At 34.9% G+C, this 24,407-nt stretch overlaps 1 long non-coding RNA gene across 4 annotated transcripts in view; it reads left to right on the forward strand.

The window, feature by feature from the left end:
- Positions 1-24,407, forward strand: part of LOC106729909 — a 327,331-nt gene that overhangs the window by 140,386 nt on the left and 162,538 nt on the right. The window lies entirely within an intron of this gene.

The following is a 24,407-nucleotide window of genomic DNA, read 5'->3' on the forward strand; positions in this document are numbered from 1 at the left end:
TTGCACTGCACCTGTCGTCATCATCATTTCCTCATCCTGTGGATGCAGTGGTGATAGATAAGGGATAAGAAAGTGGGTAAGGACGAGGTTTAGGTTCCCGTGAAGCCAACAATGTGAGATGCAAAAAAACTAAAGTAAACTGCAGTTATTATTCCTAACACCCAAGGTTCCAAAGAAAACAGTGGTAAACTGTTAATAGATTGATTTCTATTGGCTCAAAAAAAAAAAAAAGCTAATTCTTTCAGTTAAACATTTGAAGATGCGGCAGATATTATAAGGTAGCTCATACAACACCCTCTGTCTTCTAATTTGACTGCATGTAGTGTAAAGGCTGAAAAGATAAAATGACATTTCCCAGGCTTCTCTTAGCCCCAGATCATCCACGTCACTTAGCGTTCCACCAATCTTGGAATTGTGAGCTCTGTGACATGGAGAGATGAGATCTTTGGGGAACCACAGTGGCAGAGGCATCTGGTTTTTCCACAGTGGAGTTCAGGCCGCTGGGCAGCAGGAACACTGGCATTTTCAAGAGGCTGGAGAATATGGAGGAAGCAAGAAGTCAAGCCAGATGCTGGTGTATGTTCAGGTGCTGAGCGAAGTGCTTGGTAGGGGAGCTATAGGATGAAGGCAGGAGGTAGTGGTAAGTGGGCATCAGATGATGGAGGTCACTGTAAGCCATGCTGGAGAGCCTAGATTATACTCATAGACACTATATGGGGTTTAGTCGTTGAGTTTCAAAACGGTGCTAAAATGCAGGTGTAAATGTTAAGTAGATCACTTAGTGGCAGTATGAAGAAGCGAGGAACAGCATTGTGAAGGCTGGTGGCGCAGCCTCTATGTGACACAACACGGCTCGGAAGTCAAACAAAATAATGCAAGGATGTTTCAAAACTCTGTCGGAGATAAATGATATAGGACTTGATGTTAAAAGCACAAGGAGACTTTTCTGTGACTCCCAAGTTTCTCTTTTGAGTGTGTAGGTGGAAAGTAAGCCACAGAGCACAACACACCTGGATGTTAGTCAATTGAAGGACATTGTCCGGTTGTCCTTAGGTAGAGTTTCAGCGAATGGCAGCCCCACTGGGACAGTTTACAGTTCCAGAACCAGTGCCTAACAGAGTGATGGAATGGTGTAGTGTGCAGGTTATAGAGGCTTTTTTCCCTCAATATTGTTTTTTTCTTTGCGTTCTGGAAACAGTGTTCATTACTAATCTGTTGCTGTTAATTATACAATTGGGCATGTCCAAAAGAAGTAAAACTACCACACCTCTCCTCACAGGAGAAAAGAAAACATAGTAGAAAATGGTTAGTAAACATTCCACATCAGCTTCAGAGTAGATGTTTGCTTCAAAACAAATTACCCATATTATGGATGTCTGCGTGAGGTGAGGGTCACACCTCACTGGTAGATGGAAGTAGATGCTATATTGCATTGTTAAAGAATTGTGAAGTTATCCTTCTAATATATCAGTTTCATGCTTTCTACATATTGCTCAAATTTAAAAAGATTGCCTTTCACCGAATTCATGCTTAAACAACTTTAATGTAATTTAGTGATTCTGTCAAGTGAATTCAACAATGAAAATATTAGGACAATCCCAATTAATATGACAGGATGGCAAGAGAAGCAGCTAGCCGAACAGTATTTTCTCCTCTGGATGTTGTCTTCAATTAAATTCTCTATCAGCCGAAAGAATTGATTAGTCTTTTCAAGCAAGAAGCCTTGCATCCTGCAAGTAAACAGAACTGTTTCCATTAAAGCTCTCAGTGCCTTTAAGAGGCTGTCATCTCTGGCTGGTGAAACAGTTTTACGGCGTCCCGCCAGCCGTGTTCATTACATGCACTTATTTGGCAATCGGTGTCTTGCTGCAAGTTCAGGAGAATAATCGACAAAGGCCATAGCTGGACTGCTGAAAAAGAGACCGAAGGTCAGCCAGTTGCTGTTGAATTTTATGACATGTATTCCTGTGCTTTGATATGTAGCTGCGTATACACAATCTAATTAGTGCCGATGCCAGCTTTATAATGAAAACAATCCATATTCTTACTCTCTATCTAATTTTCTCTCATTTAGGACATCTTTGATTAAAAAGAGCACGCCACACTGCCTTGTTGATTGCAGCATAGATGGAGCTCATTATTACATTATTAAGGCAATACACTGGGTGATAAAACGAATTCAGCCTAGAAAAAAAAAAAATCACATTTAAAATCATTATCCTGAAGTGGTTTTAATGGAGATAATCACATTTATTTAAAAACACACGTGAGCTTCTAAAGTGTGGGCTAAACTTTGACTGGATATCTTGAATATTCAATTTTTTAAAAAAAGTGTAAAAACTAATAAAGACGAATTTGGTAGTTCTCATTCAACATTAGGTCTCAATATGATTCAGTTCATGCCTTGGCTGTATACGTATCTTAGTCATCAGTTATTTTTTAGCAGCTTTTATAAGTTGTGCTCCTGACTGTATGTGTTAACTTTCTGGTATTTATTCGTGGTACAGTACTTGAGGAATACATTCCTATGTTTGCATAGATCACATGCTTTTATAGTTTACAATGAGCATCTTCCTACTTTATAATGAACTCCTGGTAAAGAATAGTATGCTTCTGAGATTTCTTTTCCTATACTGTTTATGTATCATTTTTAAGAAGTACACTTTTAGATAGTCTACTATCAGAGACAGTGTGGCAATCAAAAGACTATAAATATATTGACTATTATTACTGAGCTTCATTTACAGCTACCATGCACATATATGCAGATACATAAGCAGTGGAAGATAAGGAATGTGAACATGTATTTTTAAATAAACCATATTTTACGTGTAAGTATATAAGTATAATGTTACCATATAAAGGAAGATGACGCTTTTGTTTCAGAAACTCATAATCACTGTTATTTAATATAGTACATAGGGTGAATTTACACTTTCCATATAGGTATAATTTATGTTATAAAGAGTTCTCACAAATAGAATTCTTAGGTAAGTCTAAAAATGTCTAACACAAAAACTGAAAATTATGCTATGAGGTAGCTATTAAGTATGGGCACTATTTGGAACTATAACTGTGCTTTGATTTTATTCTTGCTTTGATTTCTATTTTTGATGACTTTGCCAGTGTTATGTGTTCCTTTAAATACTTTTCATCAAAGGAACACTACTAGGTCTCTGCTCTGTACAGCCTTGCATCGAGAAAAAAATGCCCCTCTTAGTTCTTTGATCCATGAAACATCCTCTCGCTTTTCTTTTCTTTTTATTATAAAATCAATACATATCATTAAAGAAAATTGGCAAATAGATAAATATAGGGGAAAAACACCATAGTCATACCACCTAAATGCAGCCATTAGAAAAATGTTGTTGTATTCCTGTTTTGTTTTGTTTTTACTGATACATGTTTCCATTTTCAGACTGTTAGTATGCCGGACATATAATTGTATGATTTAGTGCATCTCTGTGATGATAAAGTTGCTTCACTGGCCAGCTTCTTTACTTAGTTCTTTTCATTCAACATGCTAGCCAGTGTTCTTGAGGTCTGGTATGGGAAAAAAAAAAAAGAAGACTGTCACTTAGTGATAATCTTTTCCTGAACCTGATCATCATCACTGTGTAGGTTCCTTCCCTCTCTTGCCCTTCCTTCTTAATTTGTGCTTCTGATGACAGAGATGGGACTGTATGATGAATGCTTTGGGAGACGGCCCTGGACAGGTAGGATGCTCTTCATGTTTCCTGTGACTGTGCCTTTCAAGGGCACCTTAGTCTTGAGAAGGAACCCATTTTATTTTATTTTATTCTTTCTTTGCTCTCCTATATTATTTCATTTTTTTTTAAGTAAAGTGAAACTTTTTTTTGACTTTTGAGTATATGTTAAATCAACTTTCAAAGATTTACTGATTTAAAAAAATTTAGGCTTTTTATGTGGAAAATTTTAAACATACACAAAAACAGGGAAAATTGAATGCCCATGAACCCATTATCCTCTTCTTTTACATTTTAAGGTTCACTTATATTGTGTGGCAAATATGGTTAATTGCCTAACTTAGAATCATTCTTTCCCACCCCACCCACTTTCTTGTTAAGAGAATCCCGATTTGGGTCCAGATGACAACATGCTCACTATGATAAATTTAAAGCAATCTTTCCTTTTGAAAGACAGTTTCCAGCCAGCCCTACAGGAAGGAATGAATGAGCATATATGATACAGTTCTGGGCAATCATATGTAAGAAGAGTCTTCTTTCTCTTTGGCAAAAGAAAGCCTCATTTTGCCCATATTTGTCTTCTCTATTTTATATCATAATATATAGATGCAAACCCTGGAACTCTGGCAGCTATGTTGTGATCATGAGGTTAAAAAAACTCAAGGGAATGGCTGAGATGCCAATCTAGGGTGCTAATATTATTCAATTATTTTACCAACCGTGGAACTGCCTGCCTCCTCCAGATTATTTGTTGTATAAGATGATAAAAAGATGAATTGTTGCATCACTGTTGTAGATAGTCAAAATCTTTTGGTCCTCTTTAATAATGGGTTAATATATTTGGTTTCCTATCACAAGAAATTATGTAGAATCTTCAGATTTGTCATATCCTATATTTTGAGTTGAGATACAACTCACAATGTGACTAGTAAATCAGTGAAAATATTTAATCAAAATTCCTTTGTGGGAACTGGGGGGAAGAGATACTATAATGAGCTCTGAAAAGAATGGTCAGAGGAAGGCATCTGGGGACATATGCCTGGCTTTAAACCTGTGCCAGCAGCTCACCCAATGTAAACTCCTCCACACACCACGTTGGGCCTCAGGTTGCTAACTGGAAAATTAAGGAAGCTGGTTTTGTTCTCTAAAGCCTATTTCCAGCTCCATGATTCTAACAGGAAGCGGGGATTCAGGGTGCGGAGAGACTTTGACAGCCTTAAATCACACCAAAGTAGCCTCCTCTTCCTTCATGAATAAGAACCTTGATTCTGAAGCCCTGCAAGGACTTGCATGGGGCAGAAATCCCTACGGTAATTCTTCACTGTCACTGATCAGTGTGACCTATTATATACTTTATTCTTTTCTAGGCTTTTTTTGTTTTTCAACATGTAGTTATGTATGCCACATGTGAGATCATTTTTTCCCTTTCAAATAAATCATGTAACTTCTGTGTTTGTCAAGAAATCCGAAGTAGAGAAATGTGAAATGTGAATTGAGAAAAGTTCAGGTGACTGAGTTCCATTAATTCTCAGAAATGACGAGTCAAGGTCAGTCAAAGGAAGAAAAATGAAAAATAGAACGAAGTGATTTTCTTTTAAACGGGGAAAAAACAAGCCTTAGGAGGGTGTTCACCTTAGTTCTTTTGAAAATATTTTATAGCCTATAAATAAGATATAGGAGTTTATAAAACAAAGCTCACAAAATCAATACTTTAGAGAATTAAAAACTTGACAATTTGATATATTTTAACTATATTTAATGCCATTTAAAATAAAGTCATTTGTTCTCTCTCCATAATACCAAAACTTCCTGAAAAAAGTTTTAAAAGGTATTCAATGAATAGTTTATTATTTTATATTAAACTTTCAGATTTCATTAAATGGATATCAATATATTTAATAGAAATATTGTATCTTTCTATTTATATATTTAATATTTAGTAGTAGATGTTTGACATCATTTAAGAAAACTTTGAGTTGATAATATAATTTTTTTGGTTCATATATTTTAGCGTCACATAAATAAATAAGTGCTGGGAACAGGGCCAGAGGTAATGAAAGCATAAAATTCCCCCAGATAAATTTTGTAAGGCATTTTCACTGGACATTTTCATCTTTCTTCCTTCTTTTTCCTCATCCCCAAGCATCTCAATAAATAAAGCAGAATAACTATGCTTTTTGGCCCTGTACCAGTAACAGTTCTTTAGAAAGTGACACCTCTAATAAACTTCAATACATTGATTTCAATACATTGACTCCAATGTTGAAACCAACCAGTGGTCCTGAGCTCTGTCCTGAGCTGTGTGCACGGGCCACTGTGTCATTTCCCTAGATGAACTCTGTAGCTTCCACCCTGAATGCTCAACTTCTCTTGACTTTCTGTTATTTTTGCAGCCAGTGATGTCTTACAACATGAGTATGATTTCACTACTCCTCTGCTTGAAATCCTCTAAAGGATTCTCATCAGACTTAGAATGAATATATATATATATACATATATATATATATATATATATATATACACACACATATATGTATATATTTTTTTTTAATCATGGCCTAGAAGCCCCCATATGACCAGTTAGTTCCCTGTCTTTCTCTCAAGCTTCAACTTCTTGCATCTCTTTCTTTCTCTTTTTTTCATCTCTCTCTCCCTCTCTCATTCTCCTTCTCTGTTTCTATGTACTGTTCCATGAATTCTGTTTCTTTAGCTTGTTGCCATCCCAGGGTCTTTGCCCTAGTTTTTCCCTCAGCATAAACATCCCTTCCATTTTTACTGTACTAAGGAGATGAATTATAAACTGTTCACCTTAACATTTTCCTTAGATTGCCATGCCCCACTTTTACGTGACCGGCTTCTCAGAAAAGCTTTCCCTGACCACTGAGTCTAAAGCAGCATTCCCTCCTGCCCCCACATACATTATCACCTTAGTCAGTTTGTTTTTTTCTTTATTACCCTCTGAAGTGGTCTTATTTAATAACTTGGTGTTTAGTGTGTTTTCCCTCACTAAATAAAGGCCCATGAAGTCAGGGAACTTGGCTGTATTCTTAGTATGTAAAACAATTCCTAGAACATAGCAGACACTATGATTGATCTATGTTCTAGTAGATGTTGAATCAAAAAGAGAAAACTAGGACTTTGCTTCAAAAGCTTTAATCAACAGATTTATCATCAAAGGAGATAATTGAAACATATTAATTGAATTATTATAAACTAGCTTTTACTCAATTCCCAATAAAGTATATTATTTCCAACACTCATCTATGACATGTTTTTTTCTGGTCTCTCATAATCCATTGAATGACCAATATATCGATAGTTCTATATAAAAACCAACCAAGGAACAAGGCTGTTTTATTAATTTTATTATTTATTACTAATTAATACAAAACAATTGTATAAGGTGTAGAAAATTCTGACAAACAAGAAAAATGGTAAAAACCTGTGAGTCTATCATTTAACTTTAATTAAAAATTTACACACTTTTTTCCAGCTTTCTGGTTTTCTGTTTTGAATAATTACAGAATTTGAATTTTGACCTAGTTTTGGCAAATTAACCCTGATGCTTTGGGTAGAATTTCTAAGATTAGAAAAGAATGGAAATAAGTAGTTACAGAAGATTTTGCAATATCAGAAAAGAAATTTAATAAAGGTATAAGTTATGATTGAGATAGTGGGAATACGAATGATAAATTTGAAAGATCATTGACAAAATCTAAAACAAGTAGATATGAGGGACAAGAAAGGAAGAGCAGTCAAAATTAACATGGAAATTCATGAAATCATGAATCCATTTACTTATTGAATAGTTCTTTATAATAATCTTTCCATATATCAGATATTGGGCTGGGTGTTGCAGTTAAGCCGAAAACCAATTAGAAAAGAACATGCTTTCACAGGAGTTTACATTTAGGCCTGGATGATATTCTTACCAGAAATAGGGACATAAGGGAAAAGACATGGAATTCAGCTATGACAGCTGTGCTGGAGCGGAGAGGTGGCTAGTGCAGGAAGCTGAGGTAAGCACTGTCACTGAAGGGAGTCATTGGATTCAGTGGGAAGAATGTTGTCTCATTTATGAAACATGCAAATAAAATTCCCTAAGGAATATCGCTCCAGATTCCACAGCACAAAACATGTTTTCATTCAAAAATTATTTCAGAGATCATCCCTGGAAAGAATTAAGTATCAGAACAAAGAGAGAATGTTTGCAGTCTGAAATGTTAAAATGACGCTAGGCAGTGCTGATACTGCTCTGCCCCACCACCATGCCTGGCCTGCTCCCCGGAGCTGCTTCTCATTCTCTTGCTTTCTCTCGGGATGCTCAGTGCGAAGACCCGGGGGGAGATTGGAGGGCAGAAAGGGAAAGAGGCTGTGCTGGTTCTTCCCTGCTGCCTCTGCTCAGGCCATGGTTGCACCATATGTCCTCCCCGCCCGAGGCTGTGGCTCCTCCAGGTCACCCTCATCCTTGACTCTTGGCTCCATCTTGCACTGTAGCACTATCCCACCCTTGTCCCTTCAGACCTGAAGGTGTTAGTCACTTCCCACTGCTGTTGGTAGTCTCTGGTCTCTGGTGCTCAGTGTTCTTTCTCTTTCCCTTAATACTGTCCACACTTCTATAAGTAGCCCCTCTGATTAAAGTCTCTTGAACCATCTGAGTTGGATACGGTTCCCTTCTAGGGCCATGACTGATACACTAGAGGTTTTGTATAAATCATGCATTTGAATTATTATTTTTAAAAGATACCACTCAAGGTTTATTAGGTGAAGAAATTTTGTTTTCTTTAAAAACCTAAGTCCTAAATCTATTCCTTCATTGAAACTTTTGCTTATTCGGGATTCATTTTCTGTTAATCTCATGGAGACTTAACGTCAGCTAGAGAAATTTTAAGCAAAAACGAAACAAAACAAAAGCAAAAGCAAAAACAAAAACAAAACAAACAAAAAAATTTAATAGCAGGCAGAAAGAACCTGATAGAATTAGAAGGCTCCAATTCCAACTTGAATCTTGCATTAAAATTTTCCTGCCATAAGGTGCTAATTCTATGGCTAGTTGTAAATTTCTGTCTAGAATACCGAGTCCGAGTTCCTTTTTGTCCCATATATTAATGTGTTATTGTCACAGTGTGCAATAAAAATTACTCTCAGCATGCATACAAAGTCTGAGTAGTAAATTGCCCCCCAAACAGGCTTATCTTCAACTTTCGATTTTGTAGGCTTTACCTCTCACAGTGATTAATATCATACCACCATATAGGTTTCCGGTCACTCAGCAATGGAGCCACTATATTTCAGAAGTCAGACAGTGGAAAAACACTTACTGTGCTAGGAAAATAGCATCTTTTGACATCCTGATTAATGAATATTTTTTTATGTAGAATAAAGATGCAGGCCGTAAGTATCAGGAGTTAATCTTGCAAACACACACACACACACACACACACACAGCCTTCTTTCTAAAAGAAAAGGCAATAAAGAAAAGGATATTTTGGCAATAAAAGGCAATAACTCACAGAATGGACACATTAAAATTAATGAAAATCCCAGTGGATTAGAGGGACAATTTCCATCAGTGAAAAGATCAGAAGGTAAAGTAGGAATAAGTGAAAATAAGAGCTTGGGGTCTTGAGTCCAGAAACATTTGAGTAAAATAATTCCTAGCGTTGGATGGAACGCATCTTGGGTTCAGTAAAAGGCGGTGTTTCCAAGTAAAGACCTTTAAAAGAAATTAGAAAAAATACAAAACTGAGCTTAAAAATAAACTCCAGGAAACCAATACATCATAGAGTTCACGTAATTAAAGCAAACTTTGTCAAAAGAATTTTTTGTAGTTTTTCACTTGTTTACATTTTTAATTTTTGCTTTGACTTGAAAACCAAGTTCTTCTTCCCTACACATTCTAATAAATACTGTCACAGAAATTAGTTACCTAGGACCTTCTTAAACTGGGAGCCCCTGTTTCTTTGTCAACCACCCTTTTGAGCCAATGTTGCATGGTGTACTTTGTACCCTATAGCATTTGCTGTTGTAATGTAACAGCATTTAATGCACTATAAACTATGGCCTAACATTTTGCCTGGTGTTGAGGATACAAAAACTATAAAGACGTTGTCCCTGCCCTCAAATGATAAATGTTCCAGGAAAATAAAAACAACATTTAAACAAATAAGGCCACTAAAATGTTGCACAGTACACAGGAAAAGAAGGCAAAGAGGGAGGGAAAGGAGACAACTCACGCAGGAGGCAAGTCCACTTCAGACAGCAAGTGACCTTCGAACTATGTCTTGAAATATTGGAATGTCTGTTTTTAACAGGCATTAGGTCCCATGTATTTCAGGCTTTGGAAGCACGATGAATGAAGGTGTAAAGATCATGATTTCATCTTGACATCTAGAATGAGGAGTTACTATTTCATTTTAATTCAGGTATTCATTTATTTCACTAGAGAAAGTGGCAGTGTGGGGAGAAGGGTGGCAGAAATCAAGCCAGGGAAGTCTTCGGGAACCTGACTGTAAACAGCTTATGTCCTTAATAATGGTTTTAACCTTTATTTAATAAGCACTTGAGGACTTCTGAAGAGTTTAAAGCTATTTGTATGTTTCCTCTCTCCTTTGGAAAATGGGGACAATAAGTAATATCTCCCTCACAAAAAGGATTAAAGTGAGAAAAATTATATGAATCTATTAGTTCTTTGTGACTTTCAGCTATTATTACATATTGGCCTGAAAGATTTATATTTGTCTGGTAAATGACCTTATAGCAAAGTAGAAAATATTTTTGCAGTGAGACAGAAGCAACATTAGCATATATAATTACCTTTCCTTTGACTATCCGATTTTAACCTTTAGCATTTCCTAAATGCTCAAAATGCTGGATCAGACCAACTGATCATTCAGTCACTTTAAATAATTTTAACTTTGCAGTGCATATGATAAGTTCTAAATTATTAAAATTAAGTTTTCAGTACTTTCTTGGCTATTTGAAAAATCACAGAAGAGTACCATATATTTGCAAGTTAAAGCCTAGTTTCTATGAAAACTCTAAATTTAATGATGGCTTTAATAGTTCAATAGTTTTCTAAAAGATCAAGTATTAGTCCTTGTACAAGTGATGGTGTGATGATTACTTTGTTAGGAAATGGACATGATAGTGTTCAGGAGTATTCAGTTGAACAATATTTTTGATGATACTTGAAGGCTGGTGTGAGACATGTGTTGCCTTATGCAGAGCTAGAAGTCTGAACCTTATAATACTGAAGCAGTTATTATTTTTATCAAGTTGACAACTGATAAAACTGCAAGATTGTTGTGAATCAAAAGCTCCCTGTCAATATAATGTGAAGTGAATGATTTTGAGTGAGAGCCACAAAATGAGGATATCAGCACGGACTAGAATGGTCACCTTCTTGTCCAATTTATTCAGTGCATTTGGTCTTGACAATATGAGACACTCAAGCTGGCAGCTGGCAACGTTTTGAGCACGTTCCAGGTTCAGAGCCCAATCAGGAACTATTTAGGATCCTGTTGTCCTGGACCTGTGTGGGTGGGATAAGGGTACTGTGGCTCCTGATGTCTGTATAAAAAGGGGCATAAGAACTGACTTCTTGTAAAACTCATTTTATGACTTTATCAAGAGAGACTTTCCACGGTTCATTGGTCTCCTGTCACTCATTAGCAAAGCTGCTTCCCGAGGTCAGTGTGACATGGCTCAGTATTAGAGTGCATTGTTCAGACAGTAGATGTTTGACAGCACATGGGATGGCAAACAGTGAAAAATTAGCTGCTATTCAGGGATGTATGCTTACTGCTATTTGCCAAGAGGTCAGATTAAATAGGTACAGTGGCTGTTGTCCAAATGGATTAAAAAAAAAAAAAAAACTCCATTTGTGATTTACAAGAGAAGAAAAGATGAGAGTGTTACGGAGTTTTATTTGCCTGTTTTGTTCTAAGAGATTTATGGATAAAATTTTGTCCTCAGATTTACATAAAAGGTTTATGGACTCTGTGTGCATATTAGAGCAGAAAATTGTTTTTATTTAGTGATGCTGTTTTCCTGAAATGATATTTCCATGCAAAATTCATTCATCATAATTTTTAAAATTCGTATCAGCCTTAGTTACCCCAAAATTAACCCATAATGCATTTTAATCAAGTTACAAATGTGAAATTTCTCAGTGTAAGTGCACTGGCTCTTCCTGCAAAGCACATCACAATGTGAATGAGAAAAAAATAACATTTTCTAGATATCCAAATTATGAAAATTTGGGGCTTTAAACTGTGAATACTGTTTTTGTCTTTATTAATAAACAACAGGCCCAAACCTTACTTTTCACATCTAAAAAACAAATATAAGAAGGGACCCTACTTTATAGGAGCCCAGCACATTTATAGTAAGTACTCGCTAAATATTTATGAGTATCATTAGCTCAAAGAATTGAATGGTCTCTTTTTTGTAATACTATTTGCCTTGCATTTTTACATTTTGCCTCATTTGGATTCTTTAGCCAAAAAAAAATGCAATTGTTGCATATGCTACTTATGAAAATGAAAATGTTTCTGCTATTTTCTGCCTACTGTATTGAAATATTTGATGTTGATAATGAGTTTTATTAAATGAAGTGAAGCATGCAATCAAATGAAAAACATGATGAAAAGTTGAAATTTAATCAGGTCTTACACACTGTGCCTTAGCCTGATAGCTCAGTAACAGCATGAATTTTTAAAAATATATATATTTACATTTACTTACAGTATGTGTTAAATTTGTCCATCTGATTTCAGCTTCCACAGTGTCTCTAATCTAAGCCACCATCATCTCTCACCTGTATGGTTGCAATGAATCTCTAGATTCAGTATTAGGTCCCTGCAACTCATTGTCCACACAGAAGTCAGAGAAAGGCTTTCAAAACATAAAAATGTTTGTGCCACTCACTTGCATGAGCCCTTCAATGCCTGACCATTGTACTCACAATAAAATCCAAAGACCTCAGATTGGCTGTCAGGGTCTAAAGGCCTTCCAGCCTCATGACTTGCCATGTTCCTACCTGTCTTGTATTGGTCTTCTTCCAGTTCTTTGAACTGACCCAACTCAGAGCATTCAGAACTGTTTGCAAAGCTGTGTCTATCTGATTATTTGTTTATTGCGTGTCTGTCTCTCCCACTAACCTAACATTTCTAGGAGGGGAGTGTTGCATCTCCACTGCCCACTCTTGTGCCCCAGCAGCTTACACAGTGCCTGACACAATGGGATGGTGTGCAATACAGATTTGTTCAAGAAAAGAGTGAATATTGGTTAGAACTTGCTAAGTGTCAGGCACTGTGCTAGGCTCTGAGATATAAATGAATATGATAGAGTGCCTAGTTTCGGTGAGCCCCTTGTCTAGCAGACGGGATACAAGGTGAATAAACAATTAGAACACTGAACAGGCTTCCACCAGGACAAAGCATCGGGTGCTAAGAGAGCAGAAGGAGATCAGGAAATCTTCTCAAGAGAAATGATTTCTGAATTGAATCCTGAAGGATGATAAGAGTTAAGCAAAGAAAGGAAAGGGAAAGTACAGGAGGTAAAGGGCAAAGGAGTGGAGTTGTGTGGACACAGGGCAAATGCAGAGTGGCCTGGAAATTGGACAGGGAGGATAAAGCAAGAGATATCAGTGTTCATTCAGATCCCTTCATAAATCAGACAGTGCCTCGTAAGTGCCTTGTTATCATTTCAGTTTTATATTTATTATATATAATTATTACTTACAATTATTGCCAGAAAAGTTAAGCATTTACCCAAGGTCCACAGCTAAACAATATATCCAGAATGAGTTTTATATGCATATTCATCGTTGTTTACTCGAAAATCCATTTTTCTTTCTTTTATAGCAAAGTAGACTTTTATTAAAATATTAGTATTATTAGTAAAATGATACAAAAATCTTTGCTGTTACTCATTGCACTAAAATTGCAAATCAGTCTGCCCCTTTATCCAATTAACTTTTAAGAATACATCAAAGTAGAATACAGATCCATCTGTGGCATGAAATCTAACTATACCTTTGCCTTACAAAACCATATAATTTTCCCCAAGATTTTCTCCAAAAAATACTCTGTTTATTTGGTTAACTTTCATTTACTGTCACTCTTGTAAACCATAAATCATAATCAATCTGTGTCTTTGACCATTTCCATGTCTTCTTCCCTTACAGAATGAACTAGAAAGTTTTTAATCCTCTATAATAATAATTTTCCAATGATGCATTTCAGCATAGCTAGCCACAGATTTGGGTGGGATTGATGAGGCAATTATTGTGGAAACAGATGATTCCAAACCTGAAAAGATAAATAAGCATATCCTCTATTATCCTGAGGGTCTTCACTGTCACATTTCATGAAAATAAATGTCCTGTCCTTAAGTGTAGCAGAGTGACAAAAGCAAAACGAAGATACATGTATACATACATACATACATAAGCTAGCAATAGAATAGTACTCAGCCATAGAAAAGAATGACATTTTGCCATTTGCAACTATGTGGATGGGCCTGGAGTGTATTATGCTTAGTGAAATAAGCCAGACAGAGAAAGAAAAATACTGTATGTTAGCACTTATATGTGGAATCTAAAAAATAAAACAAAGGAAAACAAAACAGAAACAGACTCAGATACAGAGAACAAACTAGTGGTTACCAGTGGGGAGAGGGAAGATGAAAGGGGCAAGATAGGAGTAGGGAATTAAGAGCTACAAACTACTATGTAGAAAATAAATAAGCTAAAAGGATATATTGTACAGTACAAGGAATATAGCCAATGTTTTATAATAACTTTAAATAGAATATAATCTATAAAAATACTGAATGACTAAAATAAATCTTCTAATCTTACCGACTGTCATTCACATAATCATAATATGTCCAAAAATGACACCAGATTTTAGAAACCCATCCCACTCACCAAATCATTCAGGATCCTGCCTTAGCAAAAAAACTTGCCAAGTTGTCTTTGGTAGATTCCAAAGTCTTTATCATTTTAGCTAACATCGTAGTGAGCTAACTCAGCATTACTACATAAGACTGATACAAAATGAATTACACACATGCACATACACAGCCACACAAACAAAATTCCCACATCAATGTCTCTTATATGGAGATCAGCAAAGTCAAATAAATTCCATCATGGTCTCATGTCAATGAGATTTTATATATAAAGCCTCTAGCAGTATTCATTCAGCAGTACTTCCTGAGTATTAGATGGGCTCATAATCTGGAATGACTTAAAAAATTAAGATAAACTCATATACAGAAAATCTAGAATATACGTTATTTCTCAAGAGGTCATTGCTTCAGAGATCATTTGAATTAGAAAACATAAACTACCAGATCTAAGCAGCGAACACAACATTATGACATTAGTCTGAAGTTTCTGCCAAGGGAAATGTCCCTTCAGTGATGATCATTGCTGGCTTTTTGCAGCCTATCATTGTTATCATTGCTTACCTTCCTCCTAAAAGCAAACTCTCACATTGTGTAGAAAGTTAACCTTTCTTTTGATATGTAAACTAGTTTTTTGTATCAGTCACCCCCAATCTGACTTAAGGCAATTGGAAAGCTAACATAAAGAGTATAAAATTAACATAAAAGTTTTTATAAGTCTAAAAATATGTTTTCAAATTTTTGTGGCCAAGAACTAAAAGAATGCTATTGACGCTGTTTTCAGGATTATCCATCCATTTCGACAGTACTGTGGTTGGATCAATCAAGTTTTCATTACTTAATGCTTTTGAAGAGAAGACCAGAAATTGTGTAACTTGATTGAAAACCTCTTGAAATTATTTGTATGGTACTTTAGTGAAATGCACTTTGAATTCACTGAAAAAATTGCAGATCCTTTCACATTGATATGAAACTTCAAGGCCTACACTAGCCTTATAACTTTTCACAGGTAATGGCCTTGGTAGGGATGTACCACACTCAATTTATGGTTCATAGGAGTAACTGGCATTTTGTATTTGTATTTGTCACAGTAGAAGGTGAATTCAATGTCCAAATGAGGATGAGCTGGGACTCCCCATGTAAAAAAAGTTTGTATATATACATATATACATCATATATATATACTGTGTATTATAAAAAAAACAAATGGAAGGGATTTTAAATGTATACAGCATGAAAAAATTTTGTGCTTCTTTTTTCCATTACCTAAATTATATTCCTCTATTTCAGATACATAGTCTCATAATATATACTCCAGTGGATTAGGTACCTCTCAGAATAAAGTTACCCTTTAATGTTGAGAGTAGTGACTAGTGAGGTCAAGATCCACACTACCTCTTTAGATCACTGGGCTGCCACTTAGACATACAATTCCAGGGAGTTAGAGCGGATTTAATTATACCCAACTGACCAAAGTTAATAAATAGTCTCTCTTGAGTTGAATTGGCACCTCAATAGGCTAGGTCTTCATGGTGTAATAAAAAACAAGATAATTCAGTCTAATCAATTAATCGGTCCATTCGTTTTTGCTGCTGTTTATTTTTAATTCAAAAATTTACATCATACAGTGAATTGACTGGTTCAGTGAATACATTGATAATTTTAGGATACCATTTTAGGCATGAATCAGAAAAATAATTCATTAGAGAACAGTGTATGTTGCTTGGTTTTTGACACTTTACCATCCTCATCTGTTCATGGATCCAGAATGTCACAATAATGTTAGGAACTTTGGATATTAATTCTTTCCTCTTGCTTGGTTGACTGAAAGCATTATTGTAATGGCCTAAAAAACATAATATGCTTCTCAAATGTTCTAATTAATCAGGTACCTAAATCATAAATTATGTTAAATTGCTGAGTCATAGAATCCTAGATCCTTTGAGAACTTAGAAGTCATCTATTCAAACCTCCCCCCAGATGTTGCAAATGGAAGCAATGGTTTGTTCTCAGAATGATTAACTAGCTCATTAGTTCTATAATTACCCCACATCCCTCATCTCAGTTCTATGCTCTATTAATCTATCCTCTTTAACCACTTCCTTGTCACTTCCTTTAACAATATAGTTTAAACATCTGAGTTTTAGATCTATTTGTCTATAAATCTTTTCATGTAATAAGAATAAATCAAAATATTAAGATTGGAATACACATTATGATTTCAATGCCCAAGAGCTGCTTAGTAGTTGATGTCTTGTTTGTGGTAGTAGCTGCCTAGTAGCAGATTTCTAAGCCTAGTGCTGTGAAGTGCCAGAAACATGCAAATACAGATACATTGCAATCCTGAGACACACGGATGATTCATTCTGCTCTCAGGGAAAATGTACAGTTGGCACTGCACCAGTTATGAGAATGTTTTTGCTTCCCCCCCTTCTCTCATACTGATTCACCTCAAGTTTCAAATTAGTGCAGATTGATCACATTGGGTAATTTTTCCCCAGAAATTTCATAACAAGTTTTATATCAAGGCATGAAATATTATCTACGGCGAGATTGTGAATCAATGACATAAATATAATTACTGTTTTTAATAAGTATTATTTTAAAGTCTTGCAGTATTCACAATAATGCATGTAATAAATGCATCTTATATTTGAAAAATTATTTGTAATAATTTAAGAAATAGTTCATTGTCTATCTTGATCACAGTAGTACAATTTTGCAAAATGGAAATTAAGCTATAATTTATAATAGTAAAATATTTTATTGCCATAATTTGTATGAATATGATATTCACCAGACAGTTCAATTCAGTGATGTAATTTTTCTTGGTAAAAACCAAGGACATTTATTAAATTACTGTTAAATTGCCATATATATATCTACAGTTGAACAATGGAAAGAAATTTACAAATAATCCATGATTTAAAAGAGACGGCTGCCTGATCACTTAACACAGTCTCCCTGGAAATTTGACAAGCATTTCTTTAGAAAATTTATCTGAAACTGGAATATAGAAAACAAGGACATTGGTGTGAAGTACCATCAACTCATATATAAGGCATAGATATTTATTTGATTACTATCAAGATAATGATCAGCAGCATGTGATACAAAATAAGTAAGAAAAAATTTAGCAGAAAAATAATTAGAATTCAGATAATAGATGAACTTTATGAAGTACGATGGTACAAATTAAAAACACTATACAGCAAGTCTGTGTTTAGCCCCAACCACATTAATAAAATCCTTTTAGCATCCTGTGAACTATAGCAATAAAAAGAAGCAGGTCACAGAGTGTGTCAAAGCACTAAATATTTTATTCCTCTTCCCTTTGAATAATATCTTCGCAGTGCCATAGGTGAAGCTTCCCATTATTTCATCACTTTATGCCTGAGGAGTGAGAAAGCCAAGAGAGGGAGGAAAATATAAAGGGGAAAGAAGGTCAACAGACATGAAGAAAAGACACCATATCAAAATATTGCCTTCTTTTCTTACCTTTTCCCTCACTTTCTTCTTCTTCCAGATACTACTCTTGCAGTTGAATGCTAATTCCTTAGTAGAAAAACCAGGTTCAAAAGTTGTGGGGGTTTTTTCCTCAGTAACACAAGAGAGAGGAAAGAGGAGAAAAAGAGAGAGACAGAGAGGCAAATACAGAGAGACACAGAAAGGGAAAATTAGTTGATCAAAAGTCAAAGAAGGAGATCAGGAATGAGACAGGAAAGCCCACTCTACCAGTTTTATTCAGCCTCATACTGCAAGTCCTAGCCAGAGCAATTAGGTAAGAAAAAGAAATAAAGAGCATCCAAATCTGAAAGGAAGAAGTAAAATTGACTATATTTACAGATGATAGGATTTTATATATAGAAAACCCTAAAGACGCCACCAAAATACTGTTAGAACTAATAAACAATTTCAGTAAAGTTGCAGGATACAAAAATCAATATAAAAAAATTGTTGTATTTCTACATACCAACAACGAACTATCAGAAGAAATTAAGAAAAATATTCATATACTATAGCATTGAAAACATTAAAATACTTAGAAATAAATTTAACCAAGGAGATGAGAGACCTATACACAGAAAACGATAAGACTTTGATTAAAGAAGTTGAAAATGACACAAATAAATGTAAAGATACTCTGTGTGCATGGATTCAAAGAATTAATATTGTTAAAATGTCCCAAAGTGATCTACAGATTCAATGTGATTCCCCTCAAAATTTCAATGTCATTTTCACAGAAACAGAAGAAACAATTCTAAAATTTGCATAGAACCCCAAAGACCCTAAATAGTCAAAGCAATCTTCAGAATGAAAAATAAGGCTAGAGGTATCCAGTCCCTGATTTCAAACAGTATGGTAGTGACATAAATATGACATAGATCACTTAGATACACAGATCAATGAAACACAATAGAAAGCTCAGAAATAACACAACCTGTCCTTCCTGCTGTATCCTTCAAGTCAGATTGAGCAACTTTTTAATATCTGGTTTTAGCCAACTGAGACACAGTTGTGGTGAGACATTTTCTTTGTAAGTTAGAAGGATCAACTACATTGGAAGGGGATAAAGATGAACAGTATGACACTTTGCAGAATCATATTTTTTTAGAAGCACAGTGTTTTAACTCCAGTTCTCAGTCACATTATCCATTTTCAAAGCCCAGTTGCAAGATAAATTTTATTTTACTAATGTCCTACATATCATGTCTTTCTATTTATTTACTTACATTACTCATGCTCCATTTAATAATTTCTCTTTGCTCTGAAACTTACAATGTGTCACTTCTAGAAGATTCATAATTATTTTGGTTTTCATAAAAGGCTAGAAAAGGGTTTGAAAAGTTAGAGATGATGATATGATTAGTATTTGAGAACATATATTTAGTGTAAAATATCCAGTTGTGTTAAAGTGCATTCATCACTTAAGTGCATGGGTAGCACTGTTAGTTTTGCATTAACAAAGCGCAGAGAACTTGGGGATTGCAGAGGAGTAGAGGAAGGTGGGTTTTCATTCAAGAACAAACCTGAAAAGAAAACACTCATCAACCTGATGGAACAATCACTGCCATTTCTACATTTAGGTGGATTATTGAAGCATGGTACATGGCAAAAGTGAGATTAAAAAGCACAAAATATGCTGAGCTTTAAAAAATTTTTTTTGAGCGGGTAGCAGGATCAAGTTTATCACATCTCTCCCTACCGTTCATACGTGAGGAAAGTAAGACCCAGGCATATTGAGTTTCTATGTTTAAAATTTGGTTGATTTAAGAGATGAGTACAACTAGAACATGTATGTTAACATATGTGTTGCTTTTATCATTATGCTTTCCCATAACTTCACATTCTCACTTTGTGGAGAAAAAAGTTTCATCCACTTTTGTCCAAGAAGGTAGAGTATTGGTATCTTTCTGAACGTTTCTGATTTAAATAAATCAAACATATTAATTGATAAATTCCCATATTTAATGTTTATTGCATTATTATAGCGTTGAGTAACTGTATTTCTCAAATACTGGTAGAAGAAAGTAATGATCAGTATAGTGGTTCTTACACTCACCCTTGAGGTCATTCACATATGGTTTACCAAAGAATGGCCTGAAGTGTGACCAGCATTCTAGAGTTCTCTGGGGAGCAGAATCCTGCCCGATCCCACCCAGAGAAGGTCCAGACAAGCACTCACAGCTTTTCCTGGCCATAGTTGCAGATGACATCTCAATGAAATTCCAATTATGGCTTCTTGGCCAAGTGCAGGAGGTGTTCCCTATACATTCCTAGTTTGTTGCTTTTATATGCACATGAATATCCAAGTTCTGTAGACTGAACTTTTTAATTAGTTTCATTTTGTGCCCAATTATCATTTAACTGGAATTTCTTACTGTATCTCCAATCTTTCTTGTCAAACAGCTCTTCTGTCTGGTTCTTGGACTAATATTACTTCCCACTGTTTACTCCACACATAATTATTCAAAACTGGCAATTGCTAAATGAATAAATGAATGAATAAATTCTTAGCTTTTGCTATCTCTGAGATATAATTTAAAATAAGGTTATAATGGCAGAAATGTGTAAACATTATTTTGGTAAGAAAGAGAATGGGAATGCCTGGAAAATACTCATATCCGTGTTGATTTCAATGAAATCTAAGTAGTATGAGCATCACACACTTCTAGGGGAAAACATTTACTCTCTTCTTCTCTAAGTTCAAACCCGACATAATAAAAGATCATTCCTTCATATCCAGTGGAAGCCTGGAAAATAGTCATAAACTCAGATGCATAGCTAATAATAATGCCTTGCATTTTTATATTGCTTTATAATTTTAAAAGTTCTCTCTAAAAGTTATCTCATTTGATCTTCAGAACTGCCTTTTGCTCTATACAAGTATAGGTATATGGTGTTTCATTTGCTATTTCAAAATTCAGAAATCTCTGAAGACTAAAGTTTTTTAAAACATTTTTTCAAAGTTTGCTGCCAAAACTCATTTAAAGGCAAAACTAATCTGAACTTTTGTCAGGATGTTTATAGACCTTACTTTCTCCACTTAGCTAAATACTTCATGAATCACTGCAAATACATGAGTATATCTCTTTGTGGGATGCTATCCAGACTCCATTTAGTATTAAATAATATGTGATACGATGCCCTATGTGATTTTTCTAAATTTGAATTTAAAAGTAGCTGGATCCACAGGTTTCACATTAATGTGTTGTGGGCCGTTGTTTATATGGTCAATTTAATGATTAAAAAACCAGGTTCCTAGTGGTTAAAGCAGCTCACCCAAGGTCACGCTTCCAGGTAACTATCGTTTCAGGTCCAGTTCTTTGATGGCCCTCTTCAAAAACATATGTGCTAGATAGAGATTTTTAATCAGTGCGATAAACACTTCGAGATTTTAGATCACAGTAGCTCTGTTTCAGATATACTACTTGTCCAGAAGGAGTGCAGAACAGAGTATAATTTTTATTCTTGCGTAAACTGGCCTATGGTTAAACTATTCACAAGTCCTCTAAGAAAAGAAATGTAGATGTTTCTCAGTCTATTACTTACTAAAGTGACAGTCTTTCCAAAATTTAAGTGTATATTTACCCAAAGTGAAAGCCAATTTTATAGTTAACATGGTGCACCAGCAAATAAATATCTTGACTAATAGTGGACTACTCACTGATGTTTTCAAAATAAGCATGTCAACTGACAAGGAACATTTCTTTACAGATCCAGCTATCCTCTTTCTTGTACCCTCCACAAACTTACAATTCTCTTTAGAGATATGAAGGTTTATATATCAAAATAAATTAAAGAACTTTTTAAGTGGTTGTTCTGAAGTAATACACCACTTTCTAATGCATCCTTTAAGGATACAGTTATGGATAACATAAATGTATGGGTAATGGATCTCTTAAGGATACATTTATGGGTAACAGACTATTGGTTGTAAAAGGCAGTGTTGTGGATATGAGCATAAACTTTATCATTATATGCATCAATACTTCCCAGATTTCTACTCTAAATGTTCACCATAAGATAAGCAGATTTTTTTCCTCACTTAATGAACAGAATTGAGGGCCTGTAGCATATACTGTAGGGATAAAGATAGTCTTCCCTGCCATATTGCTTAAAATCATGTAGATTTTTAGGATCAAAAGACATCTCAGAAGCCATGTAGTTTAAACAGTCATCTCTTGCACATCCAGAAAGGAACATTTCAGTGTTGGGTTTACATTTTTGTCACCTGTATTTATTAGGAATTCAAAATAAACCTTTCCTGTAGTTTCCGTACATTTTAGCATATTCTCTCTGAAAAACAGAATAATTTCATCCTTTCCACTTAAGAGCCCTTTAGATGGTTAAGACCTCCATTTCCCGTAACTTTTACATACCAACAATAATCCAGATAGATATTTTGCTTGATTTTGCTAATTGCAGTTTTTTTATAGCAATGAAAATAACAAGTCTTTATTGAAGAGAAATGGTGAATAGCACACTTGCATTAAAGACAAATGGGAAGAATAATAATAATTATGATGATGATGATGTGCCAGGAACTGTAACTAAAGTGTGTCTTGTTTAATTAAATATAATCCTCACAATAATCCCATGAGACATTTACTGTTATTATTCCCATTGTATAAACAAGAAAACTGAAGCATAGAGAAGTTAATTTACTGGCTCATGGTCACACAGTAAGTGACTAAGCTGGAACATTAAGGCAGGCATTCTGGCTCATAGAACGTATGCTTATCCTCTAGGCCGTACTATAGAATCCCCAAAGAACTAAGAGAGCAAAGCAGTGCCCCCAAAGTACTAAGCAAATTATCAGTCAACAACCTAAATATATGAGGACAAGGAGAAGGAACAAATGAGAAACTATGGTCAGCACATATTGTCAGATAATACAATTGAGCTAATACAGTAGTAAGGTTAAGGATACACTTTCACCTGATTTTCAAACTTTTAAAACCTCCAACCATCAATTAATAATTGTTTGGAACAAGTTATTTTTCTGTAGGTGGGATCACATGACTTCAGAATTGTATTAGAGAGAAGAGAAACCTAGAAATATATTAAATTGATCTTTAGTTGCATCTTCAGTGACATCTTAATAATATATATCATTCTCTTTTATAAAAATAAGGGAATAAAAGCAATTTTACTCTCTGTTATTGGCTCATATTACATACGACCCAACCATTCATAATATAAACCATTATTGTGTCATTACTATATTCCAGGTACTATTGAGCATCAGAATATTATAACAGAAGACTCTGTCTCTATCTTTAAATCATTCATAGGCTGGTGAAGGGACTGGAGAAGTAAATAAAAAATTCTAATCCACTGTAAGTGCTAGGGTAGATGAAATCACAGGTATTGTGAGAACAGAGATAATTTAGGTAACTCTAATAGAAAGGAGGGAATCATTGCACGGAGACTTAAAGAGTCTTTCAAGTTAACTATGGGGGGAAAAGGAGAAAATAAGCCTTTGAACAGAAGTAAAACACGTTATAAAGCTTAGAGATAAGAGAAAGCATCTAGCATTGGGAAAATTGCAAACAATTTGTTTTAGCCAGAGGTTAACATGTGCCTAGACTGACTGATGGCAGATGAGTCTGTCAAAATGTGGAGGGCACCAGATAACCCAAGATCTGGATGGGTCGACTGAGCAGTTTGGCTTTTATTCTTCAAAAGATTATAAGGTATTTCAACATTTTGCTTTTTAAAATATTTTATTTGCCATAATTTAAAAACATAGAGAAATCTAAAACTTAAGGGTTTTTTTTTTTCACTTTTTAAGGACTTACCTTTTTATTTTGAAAGACTTCCCATGAACTTTCACTCAGCTTTCTATAAAGTTAACATCTTTCTATGTATGTGATTACTGAAACCAGAAAATTAACACCATTGTTAAGTAATCTACAAAACTTAACTCAAATTCATCAGTTTCACATTGTGTCACTTCCAAGGTCCAGGGTCCAATCCACAATCATTTATTTCACAGGCAGAAAATACAAAAAACCCACAACTTTAAATATGTGCTTTTCTTCATTTTCTAACAACGTAGCAGGGAAACCCTTCTGCATAAGACAGTTATGCTACTTAATACTTAAGAAAACTTATTTTTAAGTGCAAAGCAAACTCCCTTAATGCAATCAAAATTCTTGGAGACAAAAATAAAGAGAAAACTATAAATCAGAGTAGACAATCTGTTGGCTGACAATAGTAATAAACTTGTGTTTGTGTGTGGTGTTTGGCTGTATTTGGGAATTACAATGAATGAAA

This window comes from Camelus ferus, chromosome 24, assembly GCF_009834535.1.
Source record: "Camelus ferus isolate YT-003-E chromosome 24, BCGSAC_Cfer_1.0, whole genome shotgun sequence".
NCBI lineage: Eukaryota > Metazoa > Chordata > Mammalia > Artiodactyla > Camelidae > Camelus > Camelus ferus.